This window comes from Equus asinus, chromosome 11, assembly GCF_041296235.1.
Source record: "Equus asinus isolate D_3611 breed Donkey chromosome 11, EquAss-T2T_v2, whole genome shotgun sequence".
Lineage (NCBI taxonomy): Eukaryota > Metazoa > Chordata > Mammalia > Perissodactyla > Equidae > Equus > Equus asinus.
This window is the reverse complement of record NC_091800.1, coordinates 29,489,542-29,507,395: the sequence shown is the minus strand read 5'-3', so window position 1 is coordinate 29,507,395 and position 17,854 is coordinate 29,489,542.

The window sequence follows — 17,854 nt, the reverse complement described above, 5'->3', positions numbered from 1 at the left end:
ATTGTTCGAAGACTGAAAATTTTCAAGGACCTATACTAGAATATTGAAAAACATTTCAAAGCTCATTTTCAAGTATCTCTTATGATCACCTTCCACTGTCCAGCCCTTTATAGAGCTTCCATTTGGTTTCCTTAGGATGGGGTAATGTTGGCCAAACAGGCCATGTGATGAGATATTTAGTCTGAAAGTTTTCTCTTCATACAGTCAGTCCTGAGATGAAAATAAACTTGCGCCTTTTATCACCAGGCACAAAAGAAGAAATGGAGTTGCCTATATATATAACTTATGATGATTTTTATCTTTTGGGGTAATGGCTGAAAGCAACACATTTTGCTCACTGAACAATACATACTACTATAACAACTCATCCACACCACACATATAAAGAAAGCAGTTTGTTAACCTAAGTTTGCTACTTATTACAATAGATACAGTCATAATTAGTTTGATATTGGCCAGAAAATAACTCCAGAATTTGTGGCCATTCTTCAGTCTTCATTTTAACTAGATATGTTCTAGTCTTTTAAATTAGTCTTTCCCAACAGACTTGTATACTGGTTAATAAAATTGTCGTATTTGAAAACAGATTCTTAGAGTTAAAAATGTTTGCCAGTCAAACCAGTTTGTCAATAAAGGCAGATTAGAACTCTCTTATCAATTTATGACATGTTAGTTGACCCATTTATACTGTGACGCTTCCAAGAAAATAACATGAAAAGATGGATTCAGGGTATTTCCTTTTATCTGCTGATCATAAAGAGCTTTTTAAAAATCACATTTATATTCTTTCCAGTAAGCACATATCAACCCCCAGAAGGACTGCATCTTTAGTTCAGCATTTACCAGAACTGAGTAATACCTAAGTTTAGAGGGATGAAGGACAGTAGCTGAAGAAACATTGTGTGGACCAATTTAGTCAGCAAAAACCTCTAAATCAATGTTTTTCAAACTTTGGTGTTCATCAGAATCCCCTGGGGGCTTAATAAAAATACAGATGCCCTAGCCTTATTATCGAGATTTTGATTCTGTGTGTAGATTTGAGGTGGGGCATCTATTTTCGGCAAGTTCCCCAGGTAATTCTGATGCACTCCAAAGTACAAGAAGCAAACTCGATTTGGTCCAAACATGGCATATTAAGATTTCCAGAATCAAAAAAATTCAAATTGCTATCGTGCTGTGGCCACTGAGCCTCTTGATTCAAAGGATAGAAGGCAAAACTCATTTCCCAGCCTCCCTTGCTGCTAGGGCACAGGGATGTGGCCGGGGCTCTGCCAGTCAGATGCACCGAGGTGGAATTGGGATTCCAAGGGGAGGAAAGTGAAGAAACAGACATTCCTAGAATCATCTTCTGGTAGGCATAGTGGTAGAGGTGGCCAGATCTTCAGCAGCAGCAGAGGTCGCACTTCTGGTACCCAGTCCCAAGCATCGCTAGTGTGACCCACCATGTTGGAGACCAGTGATGTGTGGAGTGGTGGTGACACTGCCTTACTGGAGGAGCACTGCAGAGTGGTTGGACGTATCCCTGGTCACATAGCTTCTGGGCCTGCTTACACTGGCCAGGTACATTATTTCATTTGCTGCTGAGAGCCCTGATTACCATAAGGGAATTATACTGTGCTGGTTCAGAGCATAAACTTTGGAAATAGCAGCCTGGAATCAAATTCTGGCCCTGCCATTAAGTGTGTAAACTTGAGATCAAGTTCATCAACCTAGCTCAGCTGTAATTTGTCTTAAAATGGAGGCAATAATACCTTACAGGGTGTTGTGATGGTTACAAGATGACACATTTAAGCAATTAGCTCAAAATCCAGCAGTAAATGATGGTTGTCATTGCAGACCGCTGGATAACAGGCCCGTTCAGACAACTTTTGTAGACAGACCCACTCACTTCTATGACCTCAGAAAAATTCCTATATTTATCAGGACTCTTGGCAACAAGTGATGGAAACGTGGCTCAAACAGGCTTAAGCAAAAAAAGACAATTTATTCACTCATGTACTGAAAAGTCCAGAAAGTAGCCCTGGCTTTAGGTACAACTGGATCTGGAGGTGCAAATTACGTCATCAGGATTCTGTTCTCATCCCCTCAGCCTGCTTTCCTTTGTGTGGACTTTGTTAGGTGGCCTTCCCAGCTGGTGACAAATGTAGATAGCAGCACCTCTAGAGTGACATCCTACCAGCTTAGCAACCCAATGAAAAGAAAGCTTCTCTTTCCCACTTGTTACAGCCAACGCCCAAGGACTGATGCTGATTGGCTCTAAGGACCAGCTTTGGCCACCTGTTCACCAGGAATCAATCATATGGTCAGGAGACACAACACCCAATAACCCAGGCCAGTTCACATCCTTACCTGTGGAGCCAAAGAGTGGGTTAAACCCTACCAAAACCACATGGACTGAGAACATGGGAGGGTAGTTCTCTTAAAGAAAATAAGAGTGCTGTGATTGGAAACAAGATAACACATGCTACAAAGGCAAAAATGTCTGATATTTGCTATAGCCCCCATCTCATTTTTTATTCCCACCCATTTTCTAATGAGAAGACCAGTATTTTGTTTATCAAAATGGGATATTACCCACCTACCTGTCAGTTCACCCCAGGTTTACCAATGTGTCTGGTAAATTTGTGAATCCCCTTTTCATGAAGTATCTTCCAGTCCAGTTCTCATGGTAAGAGTCTCTGTGCGGAGGGGTGTAGGCAGACAGCATGCACATGCTGACGTGCTTTCGAGATGACTTGGCCGGGGTGGGTTCTGCCCAATAAGACAGTACTGCTTGTCGCCTACTTATTTGCTTCAATCAGATCCTCTGACATGGAGAAGTACATTTATCACACAGTAGATGAGAAATGAGGCTGTCACCGTTTATTCACCCCACTCTGCTGCAATTTATAAATCACAATACAATTCAAGATGATTTATTTAGCTTTTCCATTTACGAACAAGACAAGAAAAAAGAAGACAGGGAAATGAAACAAAATGAAGAATTGCCAGCTTCCACCCAATCAATAGCAAGGAAACTTTCCTGACATTGCCAATTAATCATGTGTCTTGGACAGAAGGTGTCTAATCTCTGAGCCAGCCCTCAAGAGAGGTTATCCAAAGTCGGGGCCACACTAATCCCCAACTTGCATAACTAGGAGGAAGCAGGAAGGGAATAGGAGATTCTCAGATTCGTCTCCTGAGCACCCGGAGAGCTGGGTCTGCAGGAGTGCCAGAGGCAAGCGTAGTGAGCCAGACAGTGCTCCCAAAGACACGTCTACCCGGAACCTCAGAATGTGACCTTATTTGGAATAAGGGTCTTTGCAGATGTAATTAAATTAAAGATGTCCAGATGAGATCATCCTCGATTTAGGATGGGCCTTACATCCAATGACTGGTGTTCTTATCCAAGAAAGGAAAGGGAGATTTGAGACACAAAGACACACCAGGAAGAAGGCCATGAGAAGATGGAGGCAGCAATTGGAGTGGTGCCGCCATGAGCCAAGGAACTCTACAAGCCACCAGAAGCTGGAAGAGGCAAGGAAGGATTCTCCCCCACAGCCTTCAGAGGCAGCGTGGCCCTGCCGACACCTTGAGTTCAGACTTCTGGCCTCCAGAACCATGAGAGAGAAGTGCTCTTATTTTAAGCTACCAAGTTTGTGGTCGTTTTTTGCAGCAGCCCTAGAAAACTAATATAAGAAGATAGGAGCCAAAGTTCCCTTCGCTTCTTCAGGCCCAAGATGGGGCCTGATGTTAGCAACTCTAGTTAACCATTCGTCATTGATTGAGGGCACTGGTGGGCCACTAGATTCGTCAGGTGCTCTGCAAGTGTCTAGCCTCTGTGCCATAATGGTTCTCTAAAGGAAACTGGAGGTGTTGTTACCAAAAGAAGGGAATATACTCTGGGCAGGCAAAAATGTGGGGAAAAACCCGAATCCACTACAATCAATAAAAAGCCTGATGTGGACTAGTTAGAAATGGATTTTTTAAAGTGTTGTCAAGTGGAGGTAGTTCTCTAATAAATAGTTTAGAATTAGCAATCAAATCTATTGCCATAGTGCTGCTGGCCTCCTATATATGGCGATCAGATAATTTGTAAATGTATCATTCTGAAGAGAATAAAAGGTGTTTTTTCTTACAAAGGTAACTGTTCCTAAATGAGCTTTGCCAGTACTGCCTTGCACGGAACTGGGTTTCCGTGTGGGCAGTAATGACATTAATTTAGGCATTAATAATGCAAATTAGATTTATTAAGAGTATGAGTTTGAGTTTTTGGTTATAGTGCAGAAAGCGATTCAGAAGTCATTTAGACCAACTCAGGGTTGGTCTATAGCCAAAATGCCAGTAGAGTATTGGGTACTATAAGAGGTAACAGAAATACAAGAAAAAAAAGTTGTGCTACATTTAGAAAAACCTGGGGTGTATTTACCTAGAGAACTGTTTCCTGTTCTAGTTTCTGTACCTCAAGAAAAGACATAATAGAGAAGAAGGAGATCCAGAGAAGAACAGCTAAATCCATTAACTGCTGTCTACAAATCCTTATCGAGCTCCCACAGTGTGCAAGACGCCGTTCTACGGAAACAAATATAAATAAGATGTGGTCCTCGACTTCACAGCCTGATGGGAGAGACAGATACACAGAAACAGCTATAATAACGCAGCGCAAGCACAGGACAGAGACGGTACAGGACGTTATGAGATCACAGAGGAGAGGTACCAGGCTCCGCTGAGGGGTGAGCTGAGAGCAAAACAGAAAGAGAGAGGCCAGCAGAGGGGCTTCAGGTGGTGAAGTTGCTGTTGTTATGTGTATGCGTAGGCGTGAGAGAGAACAATTTGAAAGGAAGGAGCAGTGGAGAGGAGAGATGGAGTAAGTAAGAGAAAATGATCTAGCTGAAAGGCTGGAGTTAAAGGATGATGTATAGGGGTTTGGCTTTGAATAAACTGGAAGAGGGATCCCATGCTCCAAAAAGTAGAAAAAGGAAATGACTGTGGTTATGGGTGTAGGTACGTTTTTAGGTAAAGGTCAAAAGTGAAGGGAGGTTATACCTGGCGTACTCAATTTGCTGAGTTAAAGGCTTTTTGACCTTTTGGGGTATTGAGAATCTGATGAAAATTATGGATGTTTCACTCCTCAAAAATACATGTTACTCAAATTTTTACATATAATTTCAGTTTCCTAACCTCCTGAATCCCAATCACAGACTCCAGGTTGAGAACCTGCATTCCACTCAGATGAGACAGGTCATTTGCTGAGAGGAAGAGGTCAGAGTCTGGAAGGTTTGGAATACACACCAAGAGACAAGCAAGAGGAACTGAAACAGAGATGAGCAGAAGGCAAGATGAGTCATAGCATTGATCTAGGTTGGGTGTCAAGAGAAGTGGAATGCCCATGAGGGAACACAAGGGATTAACGCAAATTCCAGACTGGATGGGGAAGAAGAGAGGCCAAGAGGACTGACGAACTGGGAGGGAGAACTACCTGAGCGGGAGGGGAAGCTACCTCACATTATGCAAGAAAACCTTGAAAAACACAGAGCACAGTCTCTCTTGCTGGAGGTGGGCACATGGACCAGCTCTTCGGATCTGTCATGAATTATCCTAACCCATTTTCCCTTCACAACCCCACATGTGCCTCATCTGCATTTCTTCACCACTTGCTCTTCTCCTTCCACATACAGACACGCTCAAGTCTCTCCCATATTTAAAAGTGAAACAATATCAATGAACCTTTCTTTAAGGATGAGGTTGGGAATGGAATTAAAGCTCCTCTGCCATAGAAAGTTATGAAACAGACACAAATATAAAGGAGGCATTTCAAATCAGTTGGGGGGGGAATATAGATTACTCAATAAATGGTGTTGAGACTACAGGGTAGACATGGAGGGGACAAATAGATTGGATCTCTGTCTCACACTGTAGATCAAAATGAATTCCAGATAGATTAAATATTTTTAAATGTAAAAAATGAAACCGTAGAAATGGAAGAAAAAGGCAAATTTATTTTTATAATCTCAGAATGGACAAGGGCTGCTAAAGACAACATAACATCTAAAATAAAGCATTGACAAATTGGACTATATTAAAGAAAAATTCTGTGGAGAAAGCATAGTCAAAAGACAAATGAATATTTGCAATTCACATCACACACGAAAGCCTGATTTCCTTAGCATTTGAATCGCTGATAAAAGTCAATAGGAAAAATTCCACAAGAAAAAAACTTAGGAAGCAAATGGGCAAAGATGAATGCAGGCTTCACAGAAACGAACTGGTTCTTAAGTTTATGAAAAGAAAATCAACCTTACCCATAAAAAAGAAATGCAAACTAAAACTACAATGAGAAATCACTTTTCACCTAACAGATTAGCAGAAGTTAAAAAAAAAAAAAAAAATGTTAATACCCTGTGCTGGCACCGGTGGTGGGAAATGCTTTCTCTCATACATTGCTGATACGATTGTCAGTAGGGGTGGCCTCTGTAGAGGGAAATTTGTCCATATCCATAAAAATGACATACAAAAGAATTCCACTGCTAGGAGTTTATCCTACAAATATACTCACACAAGTGTGAAATGGCATGTGAATTTTAATTGAGCATTTTTTGCAATAGCAAGAGGTTAATGCCCATCAGTAGTGGACTGGTTATAAAAAACTTTGTTGCCTCCATTCTGTGGAACACAACTGTGCTGTCTAAAAGAATGAGTCAGTTCTATAGATCCTGATATGGAGCCATCTCCAGGACATATCAAGTGAAACTACTGAGGTACAGAATAGCATGTTCCCAAAAGAGAAAAACAGGAAGGGAGGGAAGGAGGAAGGAAAAAGAATGCGTGTGTGTGTGTGTTACTTAGAACATCTTTGTAAATGTAGTGGAGAAACCCAGAAGAGTGATTGTCTCTGGGCCCCTAGGAAGGAAAACTGAATAACTGGGATACTTTAGAAAAGAAGAGACTTATTTTTCACTACAGATTTTTTTGTACCTTTTCAATTTTGTAACTTTAAATCATAATTAAAAAAAAGAAACCAGTATATCCTTAGTGGATGAGCCCTGTACTCTCTTAAAACTTTCGTAATGTTAAAATAAAAACAAACCTGCTTCAGTTTGGCATCCCTAATCAGTCCATTAAAAGTGTTGTCATTAAGGTTTTCAGTGACCTTTTTGAGGGTAAATCTAACAGTATTTTTCAACTTGAATGCAACATTTTTGGAGTGATCACTCCCTTCTTCTTGAAACTCTTACCCCTTTGCTTCTGTAGCCCCACTCTCTAGCTTTGTCTCCTATTGGTATGCCTGGTCTAAGTCTCCTTATGTTATTAGTCAGTACTCTTGTTAGCACGGGCAGAAGCTCAATTCAATCTAGGGGACTTTTATGGGAGAAAACCTGGGTCATTCAGAGGCTGGAAGGAAGACGTGAACACAGAGCTCAGGAAAGGCAAGGATGCTTCTGGGCTCTAGGAGCCAATGGAATCAGGGTCTCTAGCCCTTGAGACTGTTCTAAATCTGCTCCCCTCTAAGTTTCTAGGTCATCAGTCTCAGTCCCGCAGGCTGATCTTCACGTGGTAGGGAGCATGGCCATTAACAACTTTGAACTTGATGTCTTACAACTTCAGCCACACCTAGAAGACTGGCTCTTTTTTCCATTTTGACATGAAAATTCCCAGGGAGGACAACGTGGCCCTCCTTCCACTCTTCTCTGTTTTGTTCTGTTCTCTTCTTGTTCCTGGTGCACTCCGTCTGTGCTGGTGCTCTGTGCTCTATGCTGTGGCTGTGGCTCATGTCAACTGGCTCATCTCCCAGGACCCAAAGACCTCAGATGAAGTGGAGGCAGCCTTGGGGAACATGCTGCAGAAAACTTGGCTGCTGGCAGATGAGGATCTCAGGCAGCACCTCCTCCACTAGAAGCTTCCCAATTTCACCCTCCCAGAGGGCTTAGAGCTATATCCCCAGCTGCCCCCTGTGGGGATACAGAAACTGACCTCAGGGTGCTCCAAAATGAGGTATCAGAGACCTAGTATGGCTCCTACACATGGAAGGATGATTACATTCTCCTGGGCTTCACAAACAGACCTGCCTGGCTGGCCAGACAGAGGGCTTCATGTCTTAGAGTGGGCAGGGGACAAAGGAGCAGAGGGCTGGCCTTCCTGGGAGCAGGTTTTTCAATCTTCTTTGGAGCCGAGTGAGCCCTGATATCTGGATCCTGATGTTTGGAGCTCAGGATCTGGGTCCTCTGAGGGTCTCTGCTGGGGGTAAAAGGTGACTCAGCTATTTACCCACTCCTTGGCGACAGGGCAAACTAAGTACACCCCACTCCGTCCCCAGGCCAGGGCACACGAATGCTGTAGCTATGTACCGAAATTTAAAAATGTTTCATCTCCTAAACAAATAATAATTTGTTTGGGAGGACAAACAAATTCCTTGGGAGGACTCAGGCTTGGCTTGGGTCTGCCGCCCACCCCTGGATCAATGATGGACTGTCGCTAGACTGGAGGAGGCATTCTTGTTCTCGTTAGTGTCAGGGGCCCACCGGGCTGGATGAGGTTGAGGGTGTCAATTCCAAAGAACATGGCAGTTCTTTCAATAAACATGGTGTTGGGGGCAGTTCTAGAAGGAGTGGTGTTGAACAATCAGTCCCTTGGGTCCACCACAGGCCTTCATCACTGGCTTTTTATCTACCCATCACTTAAATACAGATGCTCTTCAAAGTTGTCTTCTCTTCCTGTTCTGCTCATTCGCCTGTGACTTTGTTTTCCCTCTAGAGACTCACAAGCCTCAGAGCTCAATCTCGAGGCAGCCTGCTTTCAGTAACTCTAAATCCCCTGCCACCAACCTCCTCTTGGATGTTCCACCGGCACTTCAAACACATGACCAAAATAGAATTCATTAATTGCTTTCAAGGGAAATACGCTTGTAGAAGCAAAGAATACCTAGGGGAGAACACACAAGAAACCAGTAGGTGTAGCTGCCCTGTTCCAGCCTCTCCTCCTATATCGCTCTTTCTGTGAATGGGCACCAGCTTCGACAAATTCACCCAATCCAGAGCCCGGGAGTCATTCTCGAACTTGTGAGCGTCGTGAATATAATGCCATAAAAATGACCTTTGTAATATACACATTTGATTATATCAATACCCTGCTTAAAATCTTTCAATGATTGCATAGCCTTCAGATTAAAGTGCCACCTCCTCTGACCAGCTCACAACGCCCCCTGCTCTTGGGGGCGAGTCTGTGCCTTCCTCCCAGCCTCTGTTTGTGCCTCTCTGCTCACACACACACCCCATCGTCTGCCCAGTGAAGAGCCTGGTCCTTCCAGGAGGTGCCTGTCGTCTCTGCTCCAGGTGTCAGCCAACAATGCTGTGCTACATTTAGTCTAATACTGACAGCTTCTTCCCGGACTTTCCCACCAGCACTGTCTTTGTACCTGCTCCTGACTGCAGACCTGCTTGGAAGGCAGCAAGCATATGAACCCAGGTAAAGGCGGGTGTTATTACGTGTTATACTCTGGTTTATTTTGAAGGCGGAATCCCCTGTTTGATCAACTACTGTCATTATTTCACCTTTCAACCTTGAGGGACAGCATCTTTGAACATCCAGCTCAAAAATATCTTCTGGTTCCATAACTTAAACGACTTCCCCAGACGGTGGGTCCCTCCCTCGGTCACTCTCCCATGAGCTCTTTGTCCTACTAGGAGCTATTCACTTGTTTTTTCCCCTTCCCATAGCCAGATTGTGAAGTCTGTGAAGACAGTGGCTTATCTCTTTATTAGTATTATCTCTAGGGTCCAGCTGAAATATAATAGATACTCAGTAAAGTTTGTGGGAGGGATGGATGGATGGGTACATTAATCCATGGAGAAAGATTATTTTTGCTTCCTAAATACTAGCCATTGAAAAACTTGTGATTTTTCCTAGAGGGTGAGGCAGAGCTGGAAATGTCAGAGATACCACGAGGAGGCACTAGAATTCCACATGGCTTCCCTCCGCCAAGAAAAGCCACATCCAACGAAGTGTCTTGACCTGAGCTGGAGCCTCGTAACAGATGCCTCACTGAGCCAAAATGAGCAAGAAAGAGGATTCGAAAAGAGGACTGTGGGGGATATTAATGCAAGGAGGCCACAGCGCTGCTATGGCAAAGAGCGGAACGATCACTTCAAAGGGACTCTGACACAGCCAAATCCCCCCTCCACCTCGGGACAGCATCCCTCCCCTGCCCCCAGGAGCCACATCCAAACAATAGCATATTGTTCCCTCACCCCAGCTTTCTTCCTCCGCTAATGAAGCAGAATACTCAGGCTCATAAAAGAGGGATTTCATGCCACTGCCACAGTATCTCCCCATTGAATCCTCTCTGCCTCATTCAACGATAGATTACAACCGCCATAAACATTATTACCATTTTCCCCTTTTCTTCCCAAGATGTCACTGAAACTTTCATCCCAGACCTTCAAACCTTAGATTTCTGTATAGGCTAGCAAGAGAGAAAAAAAATCCTTTGAAATTTCAAATATACGTATCTAACTCCTGCGAGGGACTGGGAAATGTAACCATGGAAACTAGAGCATGCCTGTAACCATGGAGACCATTTAAAGCAGCTGGGCCATTACCATCTAGAAGCTAGTAGGGCTATGGCTGTTAGGACAGTTAATACGGTTGAGTGATTTCAATTGTTTGGGTGAGGGTTTTGCAGAAGTTTTGGTAATTTTTGGGTATTTCTAATACTTTAACATATTACAGAGAAAGCCTTTGGATAAAACTTCCTCTGTTAGACTAATTTCTAAAGGATCCCCCAAATCTTTCTCCCTTGCCCTCTTACCACGTCTCCAGAGCTGTCAGTTAATCAGCCGTTCATTCAGCAAACACACACTAATCACCTTGGTGTGCTGGGCACTCTGCTGGATCCCACCACACATGTATCCCAGATAAAATACCTTATCCGTCCCATCAGCTTTAATGCTGAGGCAAGCCTTTGAATAAAGGGTCCATTTATCAAAAGCCTTCTTTATCAGAATCCATCAGGATTTGGCTTTGTGTTTCCACTAAGTGAGATGTGAACTAGCCTTTTTTCATTTGGAAGGAGACTTTCCCGAGCCAATATCATAGAAGAAGTGCTTCACAAAGTCATATCACTATTTATCCCATTTCTTTTGTTCTTTCCCTGTGCTCGTTACAACCCCATCGTCACAGCTACAACCACAGCTTCAAAAGCCTGATGAGAGTCTGGTTCGTGATCTGCTCTGTGGGGTGTTTCGTACACTCGTGTGGCTGAAGGTAGACAGCTGGAGTCAAATCACTTGTGCCCACCTCTTACCAGTGTGTGACACTCAGCAAAGGATGGGACCTCTCTAAACTTCGGGTTTCCTCATCAGGAAGGGAAATAAAACCCACCTCTTTAGGTTATTCAGGGATGACCTCACACGCTGTGAAGACTTACACTGCTACAAAGTTTTACCTTCTGGTTTTATCTGTATCCCTCAGTGTCACTCAACAATCTTTTGTTTTAGTCTCTTCTACTTTACTCAACAGCTGGTCCAAACCTTTGCAACCTCCAACCACGTGGCTGAAACCTTCTGGCTCAGCAGATAATTAATGATGGCGGAGACAATGATAATGACGACAGTTGTTATATGGCGCTTACTATACATCAGGCATCATTCTAAGCACTGCACATATTTTAACTCATTGAATTCTTACAGCAATCCATTGAGGATTATTATCATCTCCATTATACAGATGAGGAAACTGAGGCACATGGAGGTTGGGTAAATTTCTCAAGGTCATAAGCTAGTGAGTGGCAGAAAGAGAATGTGAACCCCAGCAGTTCCCCCCATGAGTCTGCCCTCTCCACCACTGGGCAGTCGTCGCCCTCTCTCAAGTGATTGTGGTTCCTGGCTCATTGAGAATATAGAGTCAGGGGCATAGATTTCCTCAAAAGTCTCCTGTTCAACGTCTTCACTCAACACTACTAACCAAAGTCTTCAGCAGCACCCATCCCAATGGCCTTCCTCAACATTTCAGAAGAAAGGATGGGCCTTCCTCCAATCCCCCACCCCAACTCCACTTAAAGTTCCTTGCTCCTCAATTATCCCCTTTTTTCCTGATTCTCAATCCTTCTTCTCATTTGGCACCTTCCTCTCAGCATGTCAGTAGGCCCCAGTCTGTCCTATCTTATTAAAAAAAAAAATGTGACTCTCTCTGCTTGTCATCCACTCTCTCCTTTTTACAGCCAAGCTCCTAGAAAGTTCTCTACCTTTGTCTTTAGGCTTCCTGCCTCACCTCTTTACTGTAATTGCTCTCCCAGTGGCCCCTCAAAGTTCTAAACTAAATGATCCTTTTAAGATCCTTGTCCTGCTCCTCTCTACGGCATTTAACTCTATTTTTTTTTCACGTTGGCACCTGAGTTAACATCCATTGCTGATCTTCTTTTTTTTTTCCTTCTTCTCCCCAAAGCCTCCCAGTACATAGTTGTATATTCCAGTTGTAGGTCCTTCTGGTTGTGCTATGTGGGATGCCCCCTCAGCCTGGCTTGATGAGCGGTGCTGGATCATCGGCCAGGATCCAAACCAGTGAACTCCCGGGCCGCCAAAGCAAAGCACATGAACATAACCATTCAGCCACGGGGCCGGCCCTGCATTTAACTCTATTGATCACTTTTTCCCCTTTAAAACTTTCACCTTGGCGTGACCTTCTCCTTTTGTTCCACTTTCTGGCTTTTCCACCTCTGTCTCCTTTGCCATTTCCTCCCTTGATGCCTATTCCTTACCTTTGGGCATCCCTGGAGATCCTTAACCTGTGTCTCCTCTTGCTGGGGGCTGTCAGTCTTGTGTCTGTATCTTTAGCCAGAACTTTCTTCTGAGCTTCGGAGCAGTAGATAAAAATGACTATTAACCATCTTGACCTGGACAGTACATAGGCTCCTCATCCTCAAATCGCCACTGTCATCCACCCAGTAGCCCAAGTCTCCAACCTGGAAGTCGTCCTCCAGTCCTTCCCTCTCACTTGCATCAGCAGGATCTCTTAGATGTACATCTTAAATATCTGTTCTCTCTGTTCTTCGTTTCATCCCCCCACCACTTCCTCAGCCCAGGCTCTCATCCTTTGTCTCCTAAGATACAGATCTTCCTCAACTTAGATGGGGTTATATCTCAATAAACCCATTGTAAGTTGAAAATCTCATAAGTCAAAAATGGATCTAATATGTCTAAGCTACTGAACTTCATAGCTTAGCCTAGCCTACTTTAAACATACTCTGAACACTTACATAAACCTACAGTTGGGCAAAATCATTAACACATGCCTATTTTATAATAAAGTGTTGAATATCTCGTGTGATTCATTGAATACTGTACTGAAAGTGAAAAACAGAATGGTTATTTGGGTACAGAATGGTTGTAAGTGCATTGGTTGTTTATCCCTGTGATCATGTGGCTGACTGGGAGCTGTGGCTCGCTGCCTCTGTCCAGCATCACGAGAGGGTGTCATCCCACATATCACTAGCCCCAGAAAAGATCAAAATTCAAAATTTGAAATACAGTTTCTACTTAATGAGTATAGCTTTCACACCATTGCAAAGAGGAAAAATGCTAAGTCGAACTGTCATAAGTTAGAGACCGTCTGTATCAAAATGACCTCCTTGCCAGTCTCTCTCTATCTTAAGCCTCAACCTCCATCAGCCATAATGATACCAGCAAAGTCTTTCTATTATGCATATCAATCCATTGCTCAAAATTCCCCAAGGATCCTCAACGCCAACACAATGAAAACTAATTCCTTTGCATAACAAGAATTCATGACCTGACTCCTGCCTCTCTCTTCAGCCTCACCAGTTGCCTCTCTGCCTCCCTAACTGCTACCGAACCAATTAGATTTGCTTCTTGGTGAGTCGAATTCAAAGCCTTCACCAGAAGTAGTTGTCACACAAAGTAAAATTTATTTGCAGCCAATAAACAACCCACAAGGAATCACTTCCAAAGCTGTGGCCCCAGCCCCGAGCAAGGGAAAATAGGTGTCTTTTATTTTTGGTAGGGAATGAATATTCAGAGGAGAATTTTCACCATCACATTAGAGGTGGATATTCGTTTGCACAGGCGCAGTTTGAAAACATGCTTCCACATACATTGCATGTTATGGTAATAAGGCCTAAGCTCCTCCTGGGGCAGAGATCTTAACATTAAAATGAAACAAAGGTAACTTGGGCAGTCCTCACCTGTCTGCACAGGCATCCATCTTGGGGTGGGGTTTGAACCAATTCAGGGCGGTTGGTGATTGCATCTCTTAATATAACTAAAAAGCAACTCCGACAAACAATTAAGTGCTTTCAAAACCTCCTTCAAGTTACTTAGGGCAGTTAGTGACATAACCACTGCCTTTCTTGCACTGTGGCTACAATCCTGGACCAGATGTAATGGCCCCAAGCATTTTGCTCACACTTCCTTGCTTGACACATTTCTTCCCTTCTTTCTGGAACTGCTTCCCCAGTTTGTCCATCAAGAAAACTCCTGGGTGAAGGGGTGCACCTACAACACGACTAACAAACAATAATGTACAACTGAAATTTCACAAGAATGTAACTTATCATTAATCCAATAAAAATTAAAAAAAAGAAAAAAAGAAAACTCCTGGGGCCAGCCCTGTGGCTGAGTGGTTAAGTTCATGCTCTCTGCTTCAGCAGCCCAGGGTTTCGCAGGTTCAGATTCTGGGTGCAGACATGGCACCGCTCATCAAGCCATGCTGAGGTGGCATCCAACATGCCACAGCCAGAAGGACCCACAACTAAAAATATATACAACTATGTACTGGGGGGCTTTGGGGAGAAAAAGGAAAAACAAAATCTTAAAAAAAAAAGAAAACTCCTCATTCATATTCTCTACCTCTTTTTTGCCACCACCCATCCCCTTCTCTATCTCCTCACAGGGCTGGCTTCCCTTGTGCTTTCTACATACTCTCATCCAATAATTATCTTACTGTACTATAATTGTTTGACTGGTCTATCTCTCTTCCTAGACTTACTAGTTCCTTAAAGGCAAATACTATTTATTTTTTGTCCTGGTATTTCTATCCCTCCAGTGCCCAGCAAAATGTCTTTACAATAATAGACATTTATTGAATATTAGATATTAATGTTGCAATCAAGAAGATGGCAGAGAAATTTACTTGACAGCTAACACTTTCCATCATCATCTTCACTACTAAGATCAGAAAGCACACACCAAATGCTGTTGATAACTGAAGAAAGAGAGTTGACCATGCAGTAGCGTAGAGTCAGAGGGATGTGGTAGTATAGATACCCACATGTATGACACAATCCCATTGGCATGCAGACATCACCGACTCACACACCAGGTGAGGGGCTTCGCTAGAGGACTCCAAAGTTCTTTTCAAACTCTGACATTCTGTGAATGAAGGCATTAAACCAAGACATCCAGTCAAACAACCACCAAATGAGTGCCTATTATGTGCAAGATATTTCACTAAATGCTGTAATGAATGGATAGGAATGAACACTTACCAGTGTTTAGATCAGAGATAAATATAATTCAAGGCCATTTAGACATGAGATTGGGGTAGTTAAGTAGGGGAGACAAAGGAGAGCACTTATTCAATTTGTTCAGCTAACCCTTCGTTAGGATCCAGCTCTCTGCCAGGCTCCGGGCAGGAGCTGAGATACAAGGATGAAACCACGTGCTCTGTGCCCTCAGGGTGCTCATGCCCAGCAAGGCAGACAGACAGACAACCATCAGATGCAAAAGGCAGGGGAAAAGTGCTGTGATTAATTTGGCCTAGGGAGGGAACACAGAGTGGAGCACAAATCTCAAATAAATTTCCCAGTCATGGCATTTCGTCTGGCTCTTGAGGGGCTAATGAGTTTTTTCGAGTGGAGAAGGGGAGAGTTACACACCGAGGGAACAGAATGAACAGAAGCCCATAGGTTCTAAGCTGAGGCACCTTAGAAACCGTTGATTTTCTCCAGGACACATACAGCGGCAGCTGAGCAACTTGCTCAGAACTCCACAGGGTGTTCTGGGGCCTGAGTGGTGATGTGTGCACGGCACGGGGAGGGATGAGCAGATCTGCGTGGCGGGAGCACACGATGCTGGTTGAGAAGTGGGGAAATATAGTTAGGTCACAAAAAGTTAAGTCAACTTCTTGTTTAAGCAGAAGGAGAACTAATTTTTTTATTTCATCTATCACTGATCTAGCCTTCCTTCTCTGCCCTGCCCACACCTTTGCCAGGAACAGAAGTAACTAAATATCTAATACAATAACTTCACAATCCATGTGGGGAACACTGCACCTCTCAGAGAGCTCACCTTGCCCTCTGCTTCTCTTCCCAGGGAAGTATTGAGGATTATGGTTTTTACAACCTTGTGATGGCTGGGAAGAGTTGGCAACTTCAAGAACCGAGACAATATCTCTTTCCGCAGGAGTGCTGCCTGCCATGTTGGCATCTGAGGCTGGAAGTCCATGCCTGCTCTGGTCTAACTCAACGGGACCCAGCCGAGTGGCACTCCCTGGACCAGGAGACCTCACTGGCTCCCCAACGTTCTGAGGTTCCTCTGTGTCTCCCAATCACCCCTGGCTTGGGTGCTGTTCCCTGCACAGGTCTTTGCTGTAGAACGACCTCTTCTCCACAGAATCAAGCTCCTCAGCTAAACTCTAGATTTTATCTGTGCCACACTGGAGCCGAGGGACACTTTGGAAAGCTAAGCCTCAGAGACTGCCTCTGCCTGATCAAGACGAAATAGTTGCACCCAAGAGCAATTCAAAATATTTAAAAGCCCTGAAGGAGATATGTGCACTCCCATGTTCCCAGGGGCAGCAGTCACAACAGCCAAGAGGCGAAAGCAAACCAAGTGTCATTGAGGGATGAATGAATAAACAAAATGTGGTATCCACATACAATGGAATATCATTCAGCCTTAAAAAGGAAGGAAAGACTATCGTGTACCACAACACATGAACCTCGAGGGTATTATGCTTAGTGGAATAAGCCAGATGCAAAAGAAGAAATATAGTAAATATGAGGTATCTAGAATAGTTAAATTCATAGAGACAGAAAGAAGAACAGTGGTTATCAGGGGCTGGAGGGAGGGAGGAAAAGGGGAGTTTTTGTTTAATGGGTGTAGAGTTTCAGATTTACAAGATTAATAAGCTCTGGAGATCTGTTTTACAACAACGTGAATATACTTAATACTACGGAACTGCACACTTAAAAATTATTAAGACGATAAATTTTATATGTGTTTTACCACAATTTTAAAAAATAAAATGAAAATATTTAAAAGCCAGTAGAGTACAAGCACCATGCAATCTGAATGGACACTGGTCCTTACGAACCAGCCTATCAGAACGGCCTGCAAACTCCCAGAATGGCTCTATGAGTGCAGACCGGCACAGGAGCATCATCTAAGGAGGCCTCTGTCTCCCCAACTCATCCATCCTCCATCTCCTCTTCAGGAACGTTTCTGCCCTCTGTTCTCCTGTCTCTCACTCCTCCTCTTCTTCTCTCCACAATTCCTCACGCCTGAGAAGGCTTTTATTTCATTTATCCTTTACAGTTTTTTGGTGTAAGGAACAGAACTGATTCTGACAGCATTAAGGAGCAAAGGAACTCATCAGAAGGACATGGGGAGCTCGCAGGATCCCTGGGAGGGCCAGAACAAGGCACCGACACTGCAGCCAGGAACAGTGCCCACAATGAGGCCTTGGAAACACTGCTGTTTCTGTGCACACAGGACGCCACAGGTTCCTCCACTGACAACACCACTGGACACTGGATGCTGCCAAGGTCACTGTTGTCTCCCGTCACCAGAATAGGCTCTGTGCCTCACCTGCTTCTTCCAAATACCAGCTTACTAGTCAAAGTTGGGGTAGATGGATCTGATTG